Genomic DNA, 6,187 nt, shown 5'->3' with positions numbered 1-6,187 from the left:
AGGATTTTAATGTAGGCTTGCAACGCGGATGTTCTCTCTCTGGCACGGTGATGGTGGATCTCTTGGCGCCTGGGAACCCATGACTGAAAGCACTGAGCTTTCTTGCTTCTTTCTACCATCTCCCTGAGATACACCAGCCCTGGTTTCACAGACCTACTTCCTATAAGGAGGAGAGAACAGGCTCTACCCTTTTGACTCCCTCCTGCCACCAAAGGGGGAAAAAAAAGTATTTAAGTAATTTTTTCTATGCTTGAGAAAAGCAACAAGCAATGATAAGAATGAAAGATTTATCAGTTACACATGGCACAGATGAGTCTCACCAGGGGTGGTCCAGAGAAGCTGAGAAAGAGTCCGATCCCATGCATGGAAAGTACACAAAGAGAAGAAACTAACCTCTGACACAGGAGCCAGGCTTTTAGTGCCTCTTGGGGTGGGTTAGAGACCTGAAGGAAGGAATGGTTGCATTTAGGGGGTTTTTGGCGGTGTGTGTGTGTGTGGGGGGGGCTTCAGGTTCAATGGGTGTGTTCAGTCCGTGAAAGTTCATCGAACTAGGTCCTTATGATATGTGTGCTTTTTATATGCACATCATATATGATTCCATAAAAATTGAAGTTGCAGAAAAAAGTGAAAGAAACAGAAGATAAAGAAGGACAAAAGGGAGAAAATAGAATAAAGCCTTAATCCCGCCCATTGAGAATTCACTTTTGTTAATGCCTGGTGTGTTGTCTCAAGATCTTTCTACGTGTGTGTAATACATACACAAACACACACGACAGAATTTCTGGATGTGCTGGAGACGACTGTCCTCATCTTGAGAGTAGAATATAGCCTGTTTTCGGTACTGACAGCAACACAATTAATTGCAACCCCAAATCGGGAACCAGTGTTCTGGGAAGGAGGAGGTCTGAGAGAGGCTGGAGATGTTCCGTGCATCTGGGAGGTGGAGAATCCAATGATAAATCTGCCTTATGGATGTGAAGTGTGTGGCCCGTGTGCCCCTCCGGACGGGCTGCGTGCGTTACATCATCCACTGTCTGTGTATTCTCCATCCGGGCGTTCAATGCCACGTGTAGACTAAATGCTGACTCTGACTCGTGCCTGGGGCTTGCGGTGATAAATAACTTTGGGTTCTGACCTCATGGGGCTTTAAGTTGAGTAGTGTCACTCTGGGCAAGATACTGCCTTCATGGGAACCTCATTTTTCTCATCAGGAAAATAGGGATAATAAAATCTGCCAGGGGAGACTTCTCTGTGTGGAAGAACCCTCTGATTATTGAATGGGGTCTGGACCCAGGTAAGGTCTTAAACAGAGAGGGTGACTTCATGCAGAGCCCAAGCAGAAGGACGCCAGAAAGGGGAGCGAGGTGTTTCCTTCCACTACTGCTGAGTGGACCCCGCGGGTGGGGCAGTGTGCCTGGCCTGGCAGGAGATGGTGGTGGCAGGTGAGGGAGTAGTGCCCCCCAGCATGGTAGCTCCCGGAGGTATCTGTGATGTTCAGAACACAGTGGTTCCCGTGGGAGCCCCATCGTCCTGTGGACATGGCAGTGTCAAGGGAAGAGGGTCGGAGCAGGTGAAAGTGAAGGTCATGGAGATGTCATGTGGAAACTAGTTGGACTGGCTTATTGGAAGCGCAAGGTAACCTGGGGATCCCCAAAGGCTTGGAGGTGGAAACCTGGCTGGGGAGTCAGCTTTGGTTGGATTTTACAAAGCAGCTCCTGTTTCTTTCTTTTACTCAGGACTGGGGGGACACCTTTTAATTCTTCCCCTAGTTGTTCTTAGCAGTGACGACTTGGGTGGGTTGGCTTGGCAATGGGGGAGGATTTCAAGAAGAGAAAGGCAGGAGAGTGGGAGAGTCTCAAAGCCCACCCAGTCATAGCCCCTCTCCCCAGCTCACTTGGAGGGAACAGATTTCTGCCCTGTGCGGCAGGCCCTTCTCAAACTTTAATGAGAACAGAAGTCCGCTGGGAATCTTCCTAAAGGCAGACCCTTATTCAGCAGGTTGGGGCTTGGTCCCCTAAGGGGCACTATGTATATGTGTGGGGTGGTGGAGAGCAGGAGAAGAGGCAGAATGGAAGAGGAGCCCACCGTGCTCTATGGAGAGGGAACAGCTTTGCTCGCCTCTGATTCAGGCAGTGTGGGAACGATGGTCACTATTCCTAAAGCAAGGTTTGAAAACCACTGGCCTAGAATTCGCCTCGCTCTGCAGTTCCTTCTGCTCAGATCATGCCTACCCTCTTGATAACATTGTAAACTCCTACCCTGCCTTTAACATCCAGCCCAGGTCTGTCTGCCTGAACGCAGCCTTCCTTAGACACCAAGCCCTTATCAGCCCCTTATCTGTACTGCATTATCACCGTCCCTCACCCGGGCTTTGCCGATTCCTATTATCTCACTGTATTGAAAATGTATTCTGCACACATATCTCCATTATATACCAGGAGCTTTTGGGGAGCAGGATGACATCCCCCATGTCTGCTCCTGGGCACAGAGTGTGCTCAGCATAAAGTCATTCCCCGTTCAGTGCTTGCAGAATGGGTACCGGTTAATGCTTCCCTGATTACGAAGCACACCTTCTTGAAATTCTCAGACAGAACCTGGATTTTTATTAATTTGAGATTTCATAAATGGTTATTAATCTCTGCTTGCATCTCCCGGAAATTGCTGGGCTTGGCAAGAGCCGGTAAACAGGCTCAGATAATATCCTCTTTCCCGTCCTCCTGACATCACTGACGGTGTTGTGCTTTTTTTTTTCTCTTTTTCTGGGAGACACTAGACATTCACTTTCTCCCCACGTCACTGAGATGTGATCAAATGCCCACTGAAAGGTTCAGAGTTTGTGAACAACTTAAAGGTCATGTCGGATGAAGGAGCTGGCTGACAGCACCCTTCGGGCCATTGTAATGTGGTGATGCTGGTACTAACCCATTCCCCAGAGGTGTGGGACTTGCCCAGACAGGCCTCCCATCCCTGCCCCACAGAGGGTGCAGCTGCGAGGGCTGGAACATATTCCGAGGAGCCAGGGCTTCTGCTCCTCTGGCATTGCTGGGGAGGCCCGAGAGAGCTCCTTGGAACTCGTCAGGAAGCGGGAGGTTGTCCAGGAGCAGATGCAGAAGGAGGCCCACGAGAGTCAAGGACCTGCCTCAATTCATTTTGCAGTCTGAATTGAGACGTTCTAAAGCTTCTAATTGGTCAGAATCCCATCTTGAGTATTCTTGGGGGATGTATCTAATTATGTCCCTTCAAAGGTGCTCATTAACTTGGTGAAACCCATTGTAACCAACCCCGCGATCCAGGGAACAGTGTTTCTGAGATAAGGCTGGGCAGGGATAGAGATATTGACTGTTTACCCCTCAGACCCTGTGTCTGATTTTCTGCCAGGCACCGAGGTCAGGGGCTGGGGGAGTGTAAGAATGAGACAGAGTTCGTGTTCTTAAGCCCTACAGACTGTCAGATGCACAGCTTCTCCTGAGTGGATTGTTGAGGAAGTGCAGCCCATGAATACAGACCAGAAGAATACAGGCCAGCCTTAGGTACTGAATTGTCTTATCAATCCAGGCTAAAGAGAAAAGCCGGTTGTATGTGTGGGCCGAGTGGGGAGGGGGAGGGAAGGAATGGTTTAAACTGGTTATAAGTGTAGACAGAATGATGGGCGTTGGGGCATAAAGCATAGGCTTGGTGAACAGACACAAGAGATGCACTGTTGACGGGGAGATGAGTCCCCTGAGCTGTTTGCATATGATGACATTCCATGGCGGGGGTGGTGGTCTGACATCCTCTAGACCCAGACGGATGGTTGATTGCTGGGGATTTGAGGGGGTTGATGAAAGGATTAGGAGCAGCTACTCTATCCGATGACCTCCACGGATCAGTCAGACGTCCACACGGTGACACCGATCAGAGCAGCGGTGGTGGGCAGCTCCCAGCACTCACTGCTTCTCCAGGTAGTGCCGATGAGGGTGATGACGATGGGGTATCGAACAGGGGGACGGCGATAACTGCCTCGACCCTTGTGGGACATCTGCTCGATGTCAGGTGCTTTCCAGTATTTTTTCTTTATGAGCCGTTCTATACACGTAAGGCTCAGCGATTTTAATTTCCTTGTCACCGGTCTGGTGAGTCAGAGATGGAAGGGAGTGGTTGGGAGTGTGGGCCCGCGTCAAGATTTGGGTTGACAGTGCCTCCTCGGACGCTGAAAGTCTCGGCTGACCTGGGGCCAGCTGTGAGCCCTCTCTCGGCCTTGCTGTTCGTGTGCGAAAGGAGACTGTGCTGAACTCCATCACGCCCGTTTTGGAGTCAGTGAGGACACAGTGGGAGCCGCCGCTGCTCCTGTCCTCCTTCTAGGTCCTCTTCCCTCCTCCTCCTCCCCTTCCTTCTCCTCTTCCTCTTCTTCCAGAAATAACAATACCATAACCTCTTACTATTAATATTATTATTATTATTGATGCAGGGCTGGGCCTGTCTGGTTACGAAGCAATGCCCTTTCCTCGACTCCACGCTGAGTTCTGGGCCCAAGGGCAGAGCTGGCTGTCAGGTGAGTCTGTGCTGTATTTCTTTATTCCTTCCGTCTCTCGTCTGGCTCTCCACCACTGCAGATGCCTGGGGCCACCTGGAGTGGTGCTTGGAGAATGCATCTGTCCAGAATCCAGGGGGCCACTTCTCTTTCCAGCATCAGAGGCAGAGGCCACTCATGAGGTGGGAATGAATTAGAGGCACCTCAGTGAGAGGGATGTCTCAGACCTCTCTCCCACCACAGCTCTGCCTCCTGAACAGTCCAGCAAAGGCTGCTCCTCCTGTCTAGCCAAAGCCACGGGTGTGTTTTGAAGCAAGGGACTGGGTGACCACAACCCACCTGTTCAGGGCCTCTGATGAATATGCACTTCCTAGGGAGTCACTGGGCTTCTGGACTGGTGAAAGCAGCCAGCGGTGACCCAGATACAGTTTAGTGGCGAGGTAAGGGCATTTTGATTTCAGGCAACAGATGAAGCCCCCTCTGGTAGTATACACAAAAGAGGGGAACTGACTAGCAGGCTTTGGAGGGGCTCAATAAACTCCAAGGTGAAACTGTAGTTGAGCCCCAAAACATTCGCAGGGAATCTGGGTTACAAAGTGTGGCGCTGCATTCCTTTCTCCTGAGAACTGGCGTTCTCTGTTACTCCCCAGTGGAAATTGGGGCGCCCCAACACCTGTGCATCAGTCTAGCCCTATGGGCACTTCCTCTCTGACTGTCTTCCAAATCAAAATACCAAGGAAGAGTCTCTCATTGGCCTCCTCTGGGCCAGGTCACCACTGACAAACTTGATAGAATTGCATAGAGGTATTAAGAGAAACCCCTATGTAGGAATATGGAAATCCTTATTAATTGGTAAAGGAATTAGACAGAACTGTGTCCTTAACAGCATTACAGCTCTTTAAATCTATTTATGCATGTGGTTACATACTGGAAGAAGCCACAGTGAGATGGATTAAATGGCTTGTATTCTGGTAAACTTGGTTTATTTTGCTGGTATTGCTATTCTTCATAATAATAACTGGCATCCATACTGTGTTCTAGTTTGGAGCACTGGGCCACAGTGGGTGGGCACATTCGTGGGCCAGCAAACTCAGGTCCCAGAGAGGTGTGGATCCTGCTAACCCGTAAGTAGTCAAGTCAGACTCTATTTCAACTGCACCATATTGTACCTCGTGTTGTAGGGCTGACCAAAGAAGGAGAATTTTAAGATCATTTCTGCATGCAGCAGGAGTGTTTAAGGTTGGCAGCATCCAGCCAGCCAGTCCTGAGATCATCTGGTGAAGGGAAGCGAGGCATGGAGGTTTCCCAGAGAAAGAACCCAGGATGAAGGAAGGGGTTCAGTCTTCTTTTCTCTATGTTCAAGCAATGGCTGAGTACACTGGCTAACTCAACCTTCTCATACCAGATTTTCATGAGAAATAAACATTAACGTGTTACTAACCTTAAATGTTCGAGATGTTAAGAATATTCCGAATTGCCATGCAGATGCCCGAGTTTCCAATACTAGAGACGACTTCCGTAATGGGAGCACTTTTAGCCCGATCATACCAGTTTATCATTTGTAAGGCTCCTGATGGGAGATGTTAGCACCACTCCGAAAGCACAGTTTTGCACCCAGACATGATCTACTTTTTTTTTTTTTTTTTAATAAATGGAATGTAAGACCAAATATTGGTT

At 49.3% G+C, this 6,187-nt stretch overlaps 1 long non-coding RNA gene across 1 annotated transcript; it reads left to right on the top strand.

Annotated features, from left to right (window-relative positions):
- The first annotated feature begins 1,472 nt into the window (after nucleotides 1-1,472).
- Nucleotides 1,473-6,187, top strand: LOC116579986. The gene is made up of 3 exons (XR_004281488.1): nucleotides 1,473-1,635; nucleotides 4,448-4,531; nucleotides 5,692-6,187. It is a non-coding gene; the product is annotated as an uncharacterized LOC116579986 (long non-coding RNA).

This window comes from Mustela erminea, chromosome 19 (genome assembly GCF_009829155.1).
Source record: "Mustela erminea isolate mMusErm1 chromosome 19, mMusErm1.Pri, whole genome shotgun sequence".
NCBI classification, from domain to species: domain Eukaryota; kingdom Metazoa; phylum Chordata; class Mammalia; order Carnivora; family Mustelidae; genus Mustela; species Mustela erminea.
Note: the sequence above shows the minus strand (reverse complement) of the source record. Positions and strands in the feature narration are given on the sequence as shown.